The sequence below is a fragment of the Copidosoma floridanum genome, unplaced genomic scaffold (genome assembly GCF_036245765.1).
Source record: "Copidosoma floridanum isolate Cflo_tuat_1 unplaced genomic scaffold, Cflo_Japanese_pri ptg000030l, whole genome shotgun sequence".
Taxonomy (NCBI): domain Eukaryota; kingdom Metazoa; phylum Arthropoda; class Insecta; order Hymenoptera; family Encyrtidae; genus Copidosoma; species Copidosoma floridanum.
Genome location: NW_028321907.1, coordinates 3,677,242 through 3,696,156, shown reverse-complemented (window position 1 = coordinate 3,696,156; position 18,915 = coordinate 3,677,242). Strand labels below are relative to the sequence as shown.

The following is an 18,915-nucleotide window of genomic DNA, read 5'->3' as shown; positions in this document are numbered from 1 at the left end:
AAGTCTCGCGACAACACTCGTACAGCCAGTTGTTTTTGACTTTCAACGGGCGATAAATTACAGGTTTTGTCGTTACAATCGAGATAAGAGCAATGGGCTTTCGTGATCGCCTTTGTTTGCATAAGGTTTCACGACACCGATTATTGATCCTCGCCCTTAGTTATATTTTTTACCGTCTGGAAATCTCGAGCTGGACATGGAGGCTACCAATGATTTAAAAAAAATATTTTTTTTCTTTACGCGCCTAATATTAGTCCAGTTTTGCGAGACAAAAAATTGTTTATCCCCCGAAGCAAAAAGCATCACTGAAAAGTGTAGGTGCGCACAATCAATAACCACCTGTACCCGCACGACTGGCTGAAATTGTGAAAAATCATATCTCACGAAAAATTTTCCGTCCTTTCGACGCGTAGACGGACCCTTGGTATATCAGGAGGAAAAAAAAAACACCATCCTCTGGCTGGTGTTAAAAAGCCCTCGAAGCTCCATAAAAACTCCATAAATAACAGAGCACCCGAACCCAAGCGTGCCAACAAGATTAATCGTGCGCCCTTTGTTTACGCCCCAAGAAGGTCCAGACTCAGCCTCCGTTTAGCATGTCAGTGGGGTCCCCACGTGTCTCGACCCTCGCATCGAGGAAAAGAAAAAAAAAAAAAAAAGGATAATAAAAGAAAAAATAAAAAAAATCCAAAAACAAAACTCGAAGCGCCGCTCTCTGCTCGTTACCGGCTTCGCTTACCTCTGCGATCCACCTCCCCCCATAAATCCGCGAAATTAAAAGCTCTGTATCTCTTTTGCACCTGATTGTACGTGTGCCTGCGCGCGTGTGGCATCTATTTGAGAGCGAGATAGCGGAGCGCCGCTTCCCAGGAGTCATTCGATCAATGTCACGAGCCACCGCCCGCTGCTCTGTACTATATAGTCGACCGAGGGCAGATACTCTCTCTCTCCACCACGTCGTTTTGTCTCCCTTCGCTCGCCCTATTTTTTCCCCGACTCTGCTTCGGAAGAAGCTCGGTGGACGCTGTTCTCTATTGGATGGCTTTTTTTTTTTTTTTTTTTTTTAATTCGAGTGTTACATCTAAGCTCGTATCAACTGTCTGATCGTGTGTGAGGAGATCTTTCGATTCGAGGCTTGAATATGAAACGTCGCTGGAAATGTGTGACAAAAGTGTCTTAATTGTTTTATCCTCCTTCTCATTGCAATGCATTATTTTTGCTGCTTCAACAATTTTTTGCTAAGCACTGTGTGGTAATGAGTAATTGAAAAAAAATCATTCAAGCACAAATAATTAACTTTTCATCAAAAAATTACATTGCAAAAAATAAAAATTGAATTAAGTATCCGAGCCCAAGTTCGTATGTCAGTTAACGATATTGTTACAAACGGAAAATTCCACCAGAGCGAAAAAGAAAACGATATTTAATTATATCATTAACATGAACTGATATAAAAGATAAACTCCGTCTCTACAAGGTTGAGAGATACTTTGGTTGTGCTTATTGTAATTGTACGAGCGTAAGCTGTCCAAAGTATTCCGAGAAACGTATAATTGACATAAGTTTTTCTTCTCTTTATAAAGCTTTGCTGGCGTTGTTTTATCATCCCTTCTCTTTGCAAACTGACTTGCAAGTACTGTCCAATTAATGATCTCGTAATTAATTATCTCGTTTGACAATTAGCAGCATCGCCGGGTTTGACGAACGAAAAACACCAACGTAATCAAGATGCGCGACTCAAGGGGCAAAAAATTTTTGAAAAAAAGTCTACGGCAACGTGAAAAACTAAAAGCGCTGATTTAGCAAACAGGAGTCGCGCCTTATCGCACAGCCTGGCTCTTTCACTCGGAGCTCTCGTCGCGGCGACATTTCTCTCTCTCCCTCTTTCTCGTCGCCGGTCGTTTTCTCGTTCGCATACAATTCTGCACGAAACCACTCGTATCAAGGGCTTTTTATTTTCCTCTGTCCCTTCACCACCGGCTCATCTCTCACTCCCGTTTCGTGTCTCTATTTGCGCACGAGAATTTCATTCGGACGCGAAATCCGCGAAAGCTCTGGGCTTTCTCTCTTCCCCCCCCCCCCAAGATTCCTAAAGGGGAAATAAAATTCATTTTTGGCTTTCGTAACCAACGATAAACGCACGCCCATAAATATTCAAATATCTGGAAAGTGCCCTTTTTTGCATGGTCCGTCTGCTGTTTTTTTTTTTTTTTTTTTTTCTTTTTTTTTCACTCAATCATCCCACAAACGTTGCCTTCCATTTTTATTCCAACTTCTCACGCAGCCTCGGCAATTAAACTGTTTTCGGGGGTCGTTAGGGATTCACGAGCCTGTGAATATTTAAAAATGCTTATTACAATGTTGAAAAAGGCACATATAGTCTTCTTTTTTTTTTTTTACTATTATTTCAATAGCCATCTCGCCATGGTTTTGTTTTAAGGCCACAAAAAAAGTTTTCACTCTCTGTGGCCCAAAGTTAAAGCCCACCCTCGAACTTCCGAGATCCGTACTTTTGTAATATTGCTCGCTGAATGGAGGGCGCCCGGAGAAAAGTACAGAGGAAGACATGACAAATGGCTTGCTGATGACGGCATCTGGTGCTCTAGTAAGTACTTTTCCGACTTTCGCCAATAATGTTTACTAGGATACAGGATTGCCAGCGACCGAATTTCCTCGCTTGAAACACTTGAACTTTTGAGGAGCCTCTTGCTTTACGTAGTTATTTTCCTCAGTGAAATTGTCTTTCTATAAAAAATAACGTTGATTCTCGTACGTGTGTGCATTACCCAACAAGACTGTCGGCACAGTGAAGCTGGAGCATCCGCGTAATTGGCTCGACCTTTCGATGGACGCGTGTGCGTAGGTGAAATTACCTCCAAACGAAAACAATTTTCCAGCCAACGAAATAATTGAAGCAACTCGTTGGCTCGCAATCGCCCTCGCGAGTGGCGTAAAACCTGATTAAAATCGATAACTTTAAATTTTCAGGCCAAAGGCATCAAATTGCAACTCCCACCCCTGTGTTACCGCGCGCCTCGTAATTCTGTCTAGGATTTCCTCGTGCGCGTGAACGTATAGCCCATGGAACTGTCGAAGCTCCCGAGATATCGTATTCCCACCGATTTCCCCTGCATTACATCATTTAAACTAGCAACTGTTGGGACCATAAATTTCCTAAATCCGGATTAGTTTGTTGTTTATTTCGATCGCAATGTGGTACTTTATGGTTGGTCAAATACAATTTTACTACGTCAAAAGTGTCGTTGCAACAAAAAAAAGACAAGCCTGCGATGTAACCATTTCGATACCACCTGCACTACACCAGCGTGTATTCCGCCAGGTGCAGTGTGTGTATTGTTGTTGTTGCGCCATGATTTAAGAATATGGAGGCCGTAACTCTCGTAATCTGTTCTCAAATATTTGTTCTCACGTGCTCGGTCCGCCTTTGCTTTTCGGGGCTCGTAAACAATTCAGCGCGATCGCAAGGGGTTGGGGGGTGGGGGCTTTTGTGTTTTACGCGTGAGAGGTGGAATGAAAGTTTCAACAACAATCACTCGCGCAAATACGGGAAACAAATGAACAAAGTTTTCCTCTTGGCGCATTCACTAAACATTTCATGGTAGAAGGTTACCCCTTTCGAATACTGTGAGCGATAATCTATTATACCAAGGGTCCATACCCTTTTTGTTTTTTTTTTTTTTCAGAGAGTTTCACTGGATTATACAGAAAGCGAAATTTTTCCATCCTTTTTCTTCATCCACCTATTTTCTTTTACACAACGAAGCGGGCGCAGCGAAGGTCTGCTATTTTTTCGCGTCAGCTCCGGAGTAACGTTAATAAACGTGCTCTGCTGGGTTTTTTTTTTTTTTTTTTTTTTTTGTTTTTACCAAACGAAACAAACACACAGACGAAATTAGTTAGTTCAAGAAGAAAACTAATTCACACAGCGTTGAATAAACTCGTGGGATGATTTTGCTGGAATGTTTTTTTTGCGTCTGCAAAGCGATGGATTCAGTAGTACAAGCTGATGTTTGGTCAGACGGGCTTACTTATTTTGCTCGCAACAGGCAATTCCGAGTCAATGATTACAAGTGATCGTATAATTACGTCACCTGCCAAAGGTCAGTTGGTAGATGGTTTAGGTTCCAGAACTTAAAAATCATCTGGTCACGATTCCCAAGCAGTTGCATCTGAATGCAAAATGCAATGAAAATGGTTCGCATTGTCGAGCCCCACAAGATGACTCGAATAATTGAGAATTTGAAAAACTATGAGCTTAGTGAGTTATTAATCTATTTTTTTTTTTTTTTTTTTACTTTTAAGTCTCATTTTACTTGGAAAGTTTTCAAATCAACACCCCATCGATGGGCACGCAAACGGAATCTGCAGCATATAGACGCTGAATCCATTAAGCAGTGGATAAATGTTTGTCCGTATTATGTAAGCTTGCAGAAGCAAAGCGCCCGCTGCTACGTCATTATTATCTACGTACTAATGGAACTCGGATTAAATAATCAAACCATTGTTGCGTGAGAGGATTTTTCACAATCACCAGCGAACAATAGAAAAATATCATTGTCTCCCGTTGTCTGTTTTTTTCCCCCCCTACCCTTCATTAAAGCCTTGCAAAATAGTTGAACTCCCAGGAGGATATTATATAATGCATCGACGACGTATTAAATTCGTCCTTTTGTTTTCCACAACAATAATAAATCAACAATGGACCAACTCGACGTCGCGGGGGGAGTGTCATTGTGAAATTTTAATTGCCAAACCAAACAAGCCCGACGTAAACACAGCGATAAATGTACACGCCCCTGCTTGATCGTGAATAAAAAAAAAAAAATCTCATCTCGCAAAGAAAAAATGAGCTACAGCAAGACGAAAGTGGCCGGATCGTATTTTAAAGATAGCCTGGCATTCTGGGGCTTCCTCTTGGCACACAACTTATGCTAAGGAGCCTTGAGACGACGGCGACGAGGGACTCCCTCCCTTTTCCCGCCCTGCCTCGATTGAAATCGAAAAGTCACCGGGCAAACAGAGCCTCCTCAATGGACCGTCAATCCCTGCGCGGTCCTCTAAATGCTAAACAAAAGGATCCGAAGGATAAATGGAGGAGAGAGAGAGGGAGAGAAAAGAAGGTTCTTATTCTTTGCTCGTCCAGACATGGAGATCATTTATACGCGCGCAAACACGGAGCGGTGACTGAGCGACCAACGAAACAACAGCCGGGCAAATAAACACACGGGGCAATTTCCGAATGTTTGCTTTTGACGAGTTTTCACCCGCAAATGTAAATTTGCCGATCGCCAAGAGCACCATAATTTATACACACACGTATATAGGTATACGAAAGTGGCTCGGTTTCCCCGCGCGAGCGATCGCACGTGTCGATGGGCGAATAAATATCCGCGGTAACCGGCCGGAACACACAGAGAGACGGCCCCCTCGGCTTCGGAAAGGGAGGGTCCGAACACTTGTTGGTGCAAGTCTTTACTGGCACCGCGCCAAAGAGGGATGACGAGGTCTCTCGCCCACACCCCACGATACACTCGGAGGAGCACCAGCTTGGTGTACTTGCTCTCCCGATCGTACGATGCGGCGCGCCACGGGGAGCCTCGGAGGGGCTCTGCTGTCGCAAGCCAATCGCGCTAAACGGTTCCATCCCCGAGTTCGCTCCGAAGTTGCCAAGTAGGAGCAAACAGCAGCAATTGCCCGCTCTTGTTTTCCAAGTTTGGGTGTGCCGGTGGCTACAGGCAAAGTTGGCCACAATGCGTGTACACGGGAAAGTACTGCAAAACTCGGGCCGGCACTGGTCCCCAAGAGGGGGTGGGCTTATCCGGCGCGTATGCAAAACATCCGACTATCGCTTTCTCTCTTTTCTTTGCTCGGCTAATTTTCGCGGGAGGAACGGAAATAAATGTGCCGGCTAAACGAGCTCTGTATAATTAAATGTCACTCGTCGCCCTCCACCCCCTACTGCGTACATGTTCTGTTTTTTTTGTCTTACCCATGTTTTTTGGGGAGGGAGCCTTGTGTACACGTATCCTTTAGCCTCTTTATCGAGGGGCTATGAGCTGAATTGTTTGTTTGTCTGCCCCTTTTTTTGTGAAGGGGGGGGGGTGGGGTTGGCTCGATTCCTTCCACACGCTTAATTTCGTTTTCGTGGCTCGCATCAATACCGCTTATCCGGAGTGGAATCGACGGAGAGGGGGGGGGGGAAGAAAAAGTTTACTGTTGGAGGACAATTTAAGTGTACAGATGTATACCCTTCGTCGCGACGATTTTGTTGAAAGTACGAGTTGCGATGTGTATGTACGTGTAGGTTCAGTTTCGAGAATTCCGAGATTGATCCAATTTCGTGTTTGCGAAAGGTGATTCGAGGGGAGTTTTGTGCCTTGAATTTTAAGTGACAGGATTACATTCACTTCACCCCCCCCCCTTTCGCTCAGCAAATTTAACTAAAAGTTGTCCCAAGCGCATTGTTACTGCTTAATTCTCGAAAAATATAATTCCTCCCTCTCCGTTTCTCCAGACGTTCTCCCCAAATCTCAATCCAATTTGGAAGTTACGGCGTTAATCGCTTTCCGAAAAATTAAGTGGATTTTAAACTTTGTAATCTCAACGCGAAATGGTGAAACAAAAGTGCCATTTTTTTCTTGGCCCGGAGAGACCACTAGATTAAACACTTTTGGGGTGAAAGTCAACGGGAAGGAACGATAATCGTCAGCCTCCCGGATAATTAGAAAAATACAGTCCAAAGACAAAAAGCAGAGAACGGCCGAGAAGAGGCATCTACAGAGAGCAATCACACACCGTGTCATTTTCCAGGTACACTCCCGAAAGGTGGCAAAAAGCTGCAGGGACACTCGGGAATAGTCGTCGTTTGTCATTGGGTTTTTCGAACCATCTCTCGTGTGAGTCTGCCGCGATGTCCTGGATGCCACTTGGGAGCTGTACGCGGATGATAACGAGCCCCGGGATAAACAAGAGTTACGCAACAACCAAGGGAGAAGGACTTTGACGGTTCGAGTGGATAAAGAGAACGCGGTGTACCTTGTATTACGTATACGCAGGAGGGAAGGACCGTGTCCCGCAATAGACCAAAGTTGTCCTTGGGTACGTTGTCATCGTTGACACTGTATTGTTTTAATTGAAATAATTTATCGATCCCAGTTGATATCGATTTTTTTTTTTAGTAAAATACGTACTCACGAAGGAGTATGCAATTACCGGTAGAAAAATAACATGGTTATACATCTTATTTACTTTGAGCAGTGGGTATATACCCAAGCACGACTGAACGGAGCGCCCCTCAAAGTGGATTCAATTGCAGCCAACATATATACATATATATGTGGACCTGGTCACGTTGTACCGACAGACATGTGTACACATAATGTATTATGTTTGTGATGCTATCGCGTTTAAATACATGTATACCTACGACAGGTATGGAGTGAACGATAGGTGAGAAAAGTCAAATAATACAACCCTCGCGAAGTTAAGTGCATATAGGAGAGTCTTCGTTAAATTATACCAACAACAATACCTTGAGATGCAAGGAAAAAATGAGACAAAATCCTTTCATTAACGTAAAAAGCACTCCCATTAACCGCGAATTCGTCTTTTGAGCGCCTCGTTCCCGAGTCACACGAGTTGGTGTGAGCAAAGAGACAAGAGACAACAGTCTGTCGGGACAATGGGACCAATCCTCAAATGGTACAAACACGCAGTGATGAGTCCTGTTCATCCACTTTTCGGTATATACACGGCTCGCACTACGATTTCTCGCGTACCCTCCCATTTGGATTGTCTTGGCCAAGTTGCGGGGAGACAAACTTTTCATCACGGAGCTCTTGTTTCAACGGGTATTGCATTCCATGGAGTTTTTTAAATTTCCATTTATCTGATCAGTTATCCCCACCCCTGCCCCACTCGTCGCACCCCTTTCGCGCAGCCTCAAGTGTATTTGAGCGCAGTTTGTACATTAAATATTTGCTCGTCCCCCAAGCTGGCGGGGGGATGAATTATATTTTCTGTTTACTCGGTGTCTTCTCTTCGTTGTCTACCACGGAGTACGATGCTTGTTGAACTTTTTTCGTTTATTTTTCATAACTTTTTTGATTTCTTTCCACTCGCCGTTGCTTCGTTCGTTCGTCCTTTGACGTTTGACCAGTTGCGCTTTCTCTTCACCCGCTACTGTAAATATACTTTGTTCCCATCATTTTTATCCCAGATTTAATGTTTCGCATATTGTATCACTTTGAGAATAATTTGCCTTTGATGAGGTAGCTTCGATTGGGTTGCCGATAATTGGTCGACGCGCTAGCCCAACCGTCGTCCGTCTCAGCTGGCAACGAAGCGCGAACGAGCTTGTACACACTCGTGACGCGAAGTACAAATTTTGGCCAAACTTCCAATGTCCCGCTACTCGGGGAAAAATCTCGGGGTGCGAGAGGGTCCTCCGAGGGGCAATGGGGTCACTTTGTTCCGGACGACAAAGCTTCTTTGCCGTTCCAATTTCTAATGAATCCCTTGCCCCCGTCCATCGATGACCCTCCCGGAGAAATCGCCCGACAGCTCGCGCCCAAGGAAAACCTCTCCATTCTCGTGAGAAAGTGCCACCCGTGCCCCTCCCCGCCCCTTGAATTTCTCTTGCTTGGGCTGAAAATTTAATTTTCTTCCTCGGGAAAAAGTTCGTTCGGTCTTCCTTTTTTTTCAATTAAAAATTATCGATCGCCCACTGTATAATTTCGATTCGATTTCAATGAGCCATCTTTGATCAAGTTTTCACGAGTGGGAAAGGCGAGGCGTATATCATTTGCGAATAAACTTGCTCCAAGTGAACGAGTGAAATTATTGTTCGGCGAGAAATCCTCACGGGAATTCGTAAAATTTTAAGCTTCGGCTGCGAACCAAATTTTTTTGCCTCCTAACAATAGGTTCATTAAAATTAATTTTTCAAGATTACTTACGGTTCTTATACAAGTCACTCGTTTTATCTTATTTTGGGGCCTCTTTGAAAGTTATCTCTACAGAGTTCACGCACGTTCATGCGACTACATGGACGTAGATCGTCTCTCAAATTCGGTACTTCAAAAGGTTTTGTAAGTCTTTCAGCCATCCACCCCACGCGGACGAACATTAGCAAATTGGACTCTTACTGTAATGTCTACCATTAAAATGGCACAAGTACACCTAAAAATCCAGTTGTAATTTTGTAGATAGAACGACTCTTAATCCAAGTTTAATTTCAACTCATGGAATACAGCCACAATCATTTTAATAACAGCAGTGTAGAATACAAAGTCTCAGTCATTTCGGGATTGTGACTATTCTCATCCGATTCTGCTAACTACACTCTTTAGTCGACAGGAAGCTATAAGCGTTCCCGTAAATTAAAACTATGATAGCCTTTGCGAAATTTAATTTGCATTTGCTCGAATTTATAATACATGCACGAATCGCGATGAGTCTTGCGTTTGACGCTACAAAGCGAACCCTACTGGTATGACCCACGGCTTTTCTGATGAACCCTCCCTCTTTTTTTTTCTCTCCGAGCTCTAATGAATTTCCCATTCGTCATCGGGTGTATTGAGTTCCGTAAATACCGAGCGATTTATCGTCATTTCATCGCACTGCTTTGAATTACATTTTTTTTTTTTTTTTTTTTTTTTTTTCAACTCTCTACCCTCCATGCAACGGATATCCCGGGGGTTCATGAAATGTTTTTCAAAATATTCATTCGTGTGCGCATAGGTCGACAGAGTCTCGGTAAACGCGCTTTGAACCTTTGAATAAAAAAAAAAATTCCCTCTACATCTCCAAGCAAACACTCGGAAAATGTGTCAATTCGCGAAAAAGGAACCCTTTCACGCCCTCGACTATAAAACCCCGGGCACACCGGCAAATAGCACTTTTTTCCCTCCCCCAGTGCAGTTCCCTTACGTTGAAACCAGTAATTATTAACGTAACAAAAAAATCTAAAAAGAAAACTCACCTCTCAAGTGGAGGTGCCCGCTCGGTTCGCGGTTCACCGTGGCTCTCGGTAGGAAAAATCCCGACAAAAACAGCAGCACCACAACAACACGCCTCTGGAGCGCATTTTCGCCCTTTTCCTCTGCGACAGCATCTCACGGCACTCACAGGCCTCCTCGACGCATCCCTCGGCGATCATCCGGCCTGCACTCACCCCCACCAATACCTGCTAATGCATCCGCGTAATCTCGTTATTACCGAGATCAAGAGTACATAGGTGGTACAGGAAAAAGTACCCCTCCCCCCTTCTATGGGCCGGGTAATATTGCCATGCCACGACTGAACTCAATTAGCGCTCGAGGCGCGTGCCAACGGCTTTGAAGGCACGGCGGCGCGCCTCGGTCCTCCTCGTCTCTCGGGGCACATTTTTGCCGGGCCCTCTCATCGTTGCCACCCTCGCACCCGCGTCCCTTCCTCCCCGCGGCTTGTTCGCGTGCCAATGTTTACGACCCACGAAAAAGGGGGGAAACTTTCCACTCGTCCCCTGCCTCGTGAAACCGGTTTCCACTCGCGATCGGAGCCGCGAAAACAAAGCCAAAGTGGCGTATTGGCTCGGGAGCGTCTTCGGGAGCGAAGCAGAGATCCGGAGTACCGTGGCAGTACTGCGGCTTGGCCGAGCGCGCCTTTGCCGGAGGACTCGCCGGGCGGGTGGGCGCAGGCGCGCCGTTTCTCTCTCGAATTCACACCCTCATGGGTAGTGGAGCATGAGGTGCCGTATATCCAAAAGCTCCCCTTCGAGCTTACGGTAAAATCGTGCTTCGGACTGCGGGGGATTAGGGGCGAGTGCAGGTGCGCCCCCTTCGACGTTGTCATGCATCATCATCACCACCAGCACGGTTGGCTATTACGGATATTAGGAATGGAATTTTCGTGGCTGCGTGTACACACGGTGTCCTTATAATTTTTATCGGCCCGCGTACAAGTGGCGGGTGCATGGAAATTGGATTTGACGAGGGTGCTCGTTTTGTTGAGTGTTTTTCATTACACGTTGTACGTTACGGCTGTTTTGTCTGATTAAAGCCGATGATGGGCGGAAATCGATGTATCGGCCGCGTGCTCGTTCGAACTGGTGATAAATGAAGCTCGTTACCCCGCGAATTTAAATTCATTAGCACGTGTCGCTTACCGTGTGACTTTTTATTTCTTCGATGATTCCGGTCTGTTTGCAGATTTCGTGTTGTTTGACGCTTTTAATGAAGATGAAAAAAAAAAAAAAAAGAGTAAAAATGATGAGCAATTAAAAAACCGTTGAACGACCCATCATGGAGTGATTATTTTGTAATTGGGCGCTACTCGATGTTTCCGCTCCGATGATCCGTATAAAAACGAACGCACCAAGTTGCGCTGATAATTTGCAAGTAACGAAGCGAAAAAAAAAAAAAAAAAAAGAAAATGGATCCGACTTGGTATAACACAGCTAATTTTTCATCAACCCAATTCACGCGCCGTCCTATTAGTATTTATTGGATCGAGGCGTATAGCACCCGAGAGCAGGTTATTTTCTTTTCTTTTAGCATTTCTTCAAATTAAACTCTTCCACTCTTTGGACGCAAGTGGACTAGAAAGTTCATAGTTGATACGCAAACAAGTGCCAAAGAGTGAAAAAAAAAACAAAAAAAAAAAAAAAAACAACCCCCAAAGTTTGCCTAGAATATTTTATTACGGAATATACCGATACCTAGCGCGCGTTATTCCATCAGCCCGTACGAGCTCGCATGTAGGTGTGAACTTTGCAAGATGCACGTGGAAAATTATATACCGCACGTCGCCACGTATACGATCCACCACCGGCGCATCATCCCCAAGACGCACGGGGTGATAAATTTATTCAAATCGAGTTCCCGCGTGTGTACCTACTTACGTCACGACCGAGTTTTCATCGCAGACGGGTAATTTTCCATGCTAATTCGTCAAGGTGAAACCACGAGCTTGCGGCGTGCTCTCATGCATACCCCCGTCCCGCCTCGACATATTAATTTAACGTCTCTACGACTCGCGTGCTCGTAATACGATTGCTGGGTATTTTCAATGTACACACACGTAACAGCGTATAATTGTAGTCTTTTTTAAATTAAATGTTAGCTACTCTCTCTCTCTCCCTCTTACTTTGGTGAGATTTTTCACTACAAGCCTGATCGCACCACATTGGTTACGAGGACTAGTTCTCTTGATCTGGTTGTCCCCTGGGCTCGTACTGAATTATTTAGAAGCAGTTTTACTTTGTGAGCGGCTAAGCTGTGGAATGAAGTCCCTCCTATTATTCGAGCTAAATATGCTTCCAGCTCGTTTCATGGAGAGCTTTTTTACACACTTCAAGCGACTGGATCCTCGCCTCTCAAACTGACTTTATCTTTATTTTTAAGTGACTCAGTGATCATAAGTGCTGTGAATCGACACCTTTTGCTTGCAGTTATTACTTTGACTTTATTGTCCTCTTAATCTAGTATAATTATTAACCTTTGGTTTAATTAACTTATACGTTTTTCTATTATATTTTATTTTTTGTTTCGAAGAAGCTATAATAACACTAAGCTGCCTGTACTTAGTTATATATGTTTAGTGCTTGCAAGCACAAGTAGATTCCTCATATTTTGAGCTTTGTATAATGCTTAGGCTATTAAGGACCCCGAGTCCTTAGCCTTAAATAAATTTAATGTTTAATCTCTCGTATAGCTTCATACAAAGCGCCACGTCAACGTAAACGACTCTTAATAGCCGAGCTTTTAATTTCACTCCCGCAATTAATGTGTATTTTACGGGAGACGAGTGGGCTCTTTACACCTGTGTATACATAAGTACACGTGCACTGCTTATTATAACCGTGAATTTTCCAAGCTCCGCGTTCTCTCGCGCCGACGTTTCAATTATTCAGCGGTACTCGACTCTGCGTGTGTATATGAATATATGCACGCTTACTCAGCTATACCATGTGAGTAAGGTGCCTGGGGCTTATTCTTAATTTTACTCTGTATAAATGTACTTCTGCTGATCAATTTTAACAACACTCTACTTTTGGTCTTATACATATACACTTGTACATGTCTCTTGACTGTGCACAATTTTTTCGCTTGTTTATTGTTTTTTTCCGACAACCTTTTGTTAATAGCCGTTAATGTACATTTTTTTTTTTTTTTTTTTTTTTTCATACAATGAAAAATTGATTTTATGTAAAGAGAGGGAGGGGAAAAAAAGGATAAATCCATTACCACCGCGCTTGTGCTGAAAAAAAAATTTGTGCTCTTTTGTCCGCTCGTCACTTGAAAGCTTGGAAGCCATGTAGTTACGTGGTTTAAAATCAAAGCTTTATATTTCACCAAGTTGGTGTACACCTTTTTTTTTTTCATTCCTCCTCCGATATTTCCGAGGGATCGTTTTCCGCGGGAGTGACTTCCTCGGGGTCCGTCAGGTTGAAAAAGAGCTTGAAATTTTCGCAAGCAATACTTTCCAATCCACCCTCCTCCGCGCTCGACTCAATGCTGCCGTCGTCGCTCCCGACGTCAAACTCCTCCGTTTCGAGGAAAAATAACAAGCGGCTGCCCCCCGCTGCGGATTTCTCGACGATTTTCTCCATTACCTGGATCGAAGCGTACATGATATTTACCTTTCCCCGTGATTGCCGACGACGACTTTCGCGCCCAGCTGGAATTTTAACCATTAAATACCCTCTCGTACCTTTTCCGACGTTTTTTTCCAGTGTTTGTGCAGCGAGTGGTACTTTTTCGCCCGGACCTTGAATTCCCTTTGTAACTCGAGCATCTCGCACTTGTTCAAGGGTATCGGGATCATCTGGAAGGTTTTCGACACTTTTGGTTTTATTTTTACAGGGGAAAAAGAGAAGGAAAAAAAAATTAAATCCTCGTAAGGGGCGTATAATGCACTTTCACGAATAAATAAAGCATCGGGCAAAACAACTGTACCTGGACACTTGTTTCCTCCCCCGACTTGCTCCGATGGACGCCAACTTCCGACGGACAGGAAGATTTTTCAACTTTGCTCCCCGACTTTTGTCCCTCGGCACATTCTCCTCCTCCCCCGTCGGCCAAGTCTGAATAATTTACTTCCCTCTTTTTTCGCTCGCTGGCCTCCTCTGTGGAAACCAAACAAAATTCACCTACCAGTCGCCCCGAAAATTCCTGTGCCCCTTACATCCCGAAATCATCAAATCGCGTCTTTTCGCTCGTAATACACAGCTTGAGGGGAAAAAAAAAAAATGGGCCAACCGAGGCAGCATCTAACGAGATCCGTCGAGTGGGGCCACAAATCATTCAAAGGCTCCCGAGGACAAAACACGGGTACAAGGTAGGGGGGGAGATTACAGTGGCCCGCGTAATCCCCGGGTGTTTATCTTCGGCGGACGTAAATAAAATTACACACGGACACGCGGCTACGTGTGGGGCATATACATGTACACACACCTACCCCTTTTTCAGCCGCGAGTATGTCCCACCCCATGGAAGGAACGAGAGACGTGAAAGATTAAGCCGCAGCCAGCCAACGGAACGGGGCCGACACGCAGCTCGACTTGGATTTGACGCGGGCCCGCGAATTTCCATACACAGGCTTGACATTCAACCGAGCTGTAGCTAGTGGAAGAGAGGGGGATGGTTTTTTTTTTTTTTTTTTAATTTCCCACCCACCTACCGTCGTCGCACGAGCGGGGATGTTGCGCGTAAATCTTTGCCGGTGATTGCTCATTCGCGTGGATGGGGATCACTCGATGGTTATCTCGCGACTAGGGATTGCGGCTCGCACTTATCGCGCTTCGAGTGACATTATCCGGTGGTGTATGTATGCTTGAAATTTACAACGTCGGGTGCACGGGTGGAAATGTCGGTGGGAGAAGTTATCGCGCGAGGAGAGCCCCTATCGCTGAGATATTAATTTTTGTGTGGGGGGGGGGCATAGTCACACCCCGTCCGGGCTCCGCGTATCGGGGGATGGCATAAATTTTGCCCCCGTAAATACGCGCGTATGTGCATGCACCATCGATACCGTATCGGCGGGAATTTTCAGCTTTTCGAGGCAGTCGCGACTTTATCCTTTTTTTTCGCGAGCCTCGGTACTTTGAAAAATTCATATCCCGAAAACTCGAAGCCCCGGGGAGGGGATACAAACGACCTACACGTACGATAAACTTCGGCGCGCAAGAAAAAATCTGGCTCGCACCTTGTTATTTTCCCTCAATTTATCAATACGACACATCAGACGCGATACACCGAACAAAAGAGTCCGATACATACCGACACGAGTAACCCCTGATCGGGAGGTACGAGTTGCAAAGCTCAAACTTTTACCTCGGCGAAAACTCGAGCTTAAAGTCGAACAATTAATATTGACGTCGAGCAGTCCCCGTGTACGCGTGACCCCTTCGCGTGAAACCAGCCGAGGGGAATTATTCAAGATTGCTCAGCCCTTCCGGTGTATAACGCCGACATCGCGTTATTACTACTGTACCCCCGTGGCACGCACTTACTTTTTCCCCACCCCCTAGATTCACGTAATCTCCTTAATTTCAGGGACGCCCGAGCAAGTGGCTTTAAATACATAAGACCCTCGGCGAACTCACCGCACGTCCAAGCTTTGGCACCTTGACATCCCGCTTTGGCTTCCCCGTCATCGGTGGACTCGCGCGTCTGTGCATTAATAAACGATGGGCTGTTATTGCATGAAAAAAAAAAAAAAAAAAAAAAAAAAAAAAAACAATACATGGGTCACGTGTGTTATACCGTCTGCTCTTCCCGTTGGATGGCCTCCTCGGCCTCGTGCAGTTGCCCCAACACATCGAGCATGAGGTAGGTGTGGGCGAGCAGCCACTCGTCCCAATCGTCGACTGCCTTGTCCGCGACCTGTGTCAGCCAGTTGGACCAAATGTGCCATTCCTCGGGTGACAGGACGACCAGCTGACTGTGCGGGAGGTACATATCAATGACTCACTACGACCATAATGGTTTTTATTTTTACGCGGTGACGATGGGGTTTTTTTTTCTAAAGGTAGGGAAACTAAAAAAATCTCAAAGCAACGATTCGTCATTGAGCTTTTTTTGAACACTCGAGCGGGCTGGTTTACCGATGGCTTTTGTCAAATCATCGTAAATATTTTTTCTTTTTTTTTTTTCGACATTGCGTCACCAAAATATCACGTACACGTAATTTAAAAGGTCTATTGTAAATCGATCATTTCAAGGTACCGTGAAATTTGTCGAAACGCGAAAGAAATCGCGGAAGCTCACGGTCAACCAACTCGAGTGCGCAAGCTCGAGTGAGAGAGATAGCATCTTCTTCCTGTTTTTTTTGCAAGCTCGTGGCGTCTACGTCACAGATCGACTAAAATTACCGTTTTTATTTCGAGTGCCCGGTGTGCGTGGGGTGGTCTTAGCTTTGGTATATATAATACACGTATATTTTTCACGTGTAACAACCGAGCTCCTTGCGTTTGGCTGATGCTGCAATCGCGAGCAACGATGGACCGGAAAACAAACCGATTTAGCCGTTTACCTTTTTTTTTTTTTTTTTTAAGAGACGATTTGTTAAAGTGAAACGCGAAAAAACGAGCTCGACCTGCTCTATCGGTTTACATGGCTTCAACATTTTATAAAAACTTGAAACCAAATCTCGTTGCTTTTTTTTGTATTTGATAAAAAAAAAATGAAAAGATATTCATCGCGAACGGATAAAATAGTTTGTTTTGTTACAGAGAGTGAAAAAGCGATGGTCTGTTTGATATTTTGGAAACGCGATACCCCAAGTACGACACCCGATCCGTGTTTTTTTTTTTTTTTCAACAGCCACTCAGTCGCACCGAGTTGATTTCATACGTAATCTCTCATTTGTGCAAAAAAAAAAAAAAAAAGAAGAATCACCATCAGGAGTTTCTATTCGGGCAAATAAATAATTTAAAAAATCTTACGGGTTTTCTTGTAGTTGCAGCGCCGCTGTACCCATAGCCTCGTGGTTCGCCCCCTGCACAAGCAACAGGCACATATTTAATTGAACTGAAAAATTCCAGGAGCTTCGATGTAGGTGTTACACAATTTGTAGCAACTACAAACCCCTCGGAAAATATTTTTTTTCTTTTTTTCGGCAACTTGGTTTACCAAAAGTGTTGTCAACTACTCGCTTAATTTCGCTCTATATGCGATTGGTGTGAAAAAGTTTGAGTGAAGGTGAAAAAAAAAAAAAATAAATGAAATCTCGAATGGAGAATTAAGTAGCCTCGGCGCGAAACTTATTACCTCTCTACGAGCGAACCCTTTCGAAAGAAAGTTGCCTCGGACGTGAAAATAAACCGACTCACAAAGCATAGCCTCGTTATTTACGAATTCAGGCGGTCAAAAAAATTTTTCGTTCCTCCCCCGACGATCCTGAGGACGGATTTTTTTAAAAAGTTGGACCGGCTTTCTGGGTCAAGCGTAAAGTACGATGCAAATTTCCGGCAACGACCGAGCCGAGCTGTTGGGCAAAGAGCAAACTTATGTTTTCGAAAATTTCGGATTATTTGGTCTGTCATGAATGAGATCGGCTGGGTTGGCGCCCGCGCTCGGTTTGTTTGATGTTTGACGTGGATATTTGGAAATGCGAGGGCGTTACGATAATTAAGAACCGAGCATTGGTAACGATTGCCGAAAAACGTAAGGCCAACTAATTGGCCCAAGTTTCTTCCCGTTTGTTTTTTCTTTTTCACAAGGGTTTGATCATTTGTCTATTGCATTATGATTAAAAGTTGAAAAAATAATTAAATAAATAAACATGTTACAGTGAGTAATTAAATTTATCAACACGTCCCATCCGGTACGAGTTTGCTCGGGCAGCTGAAACTGAAAAATTAGATTAATTTCCAATAGTTGTGTGCATAAACATGTTACAAGTAGTCGTTTGGGATGAAATAAGCCTTAAACCTTTTACAGCGATACTTGGTGATTAAAAAAAAAGTTTTATGGAATAACAAAACATGGAGCAAGTAGGTGGATACAAATAAATATCTGGACTCTAATTTTAATTATAAAACGATCTTTGGATAAATCGCGGAAAAATTGGCCAAACAAACGCATAAAATTAAAATACAATTTGAATACGGTATCGTGAAAAAAAAAGGGCACCAAGTAAAAAAATGGTAAAGCTCAAAAAAGCGCTCGATGCAAAAAAGTTGGGCTGCAGCGGATCTCGGGAAAATAATTCACTGCGTCGAGTCCCCGCGTCGTAAAAAACGACCTACCGCGAGCGAGAAAAATACGATCAAAGTCCGATGAGAAAAACTCTCGTCAGCCAGGGTCATCGTCGTCCGACAGTCGGCGCGTGTGCGTGTGTCTACGTTACCTCTATATACGTTACCTCTGGGCCATGCAGAGGTGGAGCGTAGAGCGAAGCGCCCGCGTTTGCATGTATAAATAGATCGCAGTCCATCGAGAAAATAGCTACTTCGGCCCTTGATTGCCCTGCAGCTCGTACCTTACACTGCAGAGAGATAAAACTCGACTCGAGAGAAGATGAGGAGAAAGCGATATACCTGCTACCTATATATACATACGGGTGCACTCCCCGGCACGCGTCTCTGATTGGTATTGGGTAGGTATATACCTACCTATATTGCAATGCTTGAAAATTGCAAAATAAAATCGTATCTTTTTTTTTTTTTTTTTTCATTTTCATTCAACGCGAAAATATGTTTTTCTTCAGTTCCGTCCACTTTACACTCATTACCGCGAGGTTCGTTAGATCATTGGTTCGAGTTGTGTAGCGCATCTGCATTCATACGTTTGCTCTATAAATAAAAGACTCCTCATCACCAGCCACCAAGTGTATTATATACACAATGTATGCAGCGATTGCCGATCGTATATTGGTGGTGCATTTGTATATTTAGAGGGAAAGGGGAAA

General features: G+C 44.1%; 1 protein-coding gene across 1 annotated transcript in view; it reads left to right on the top strand.

Moving 5' to 3' along the window:
• The window catches only part of tn (tripartite motif containing protein thin), a 154,800-nt gene that overhangs the window by 104,096 nt on the left and 31,789 nt on the right, over positions 1-18,915 (top strand). The gene's annotated exons all lie outside the window — the stretch shown is intronic.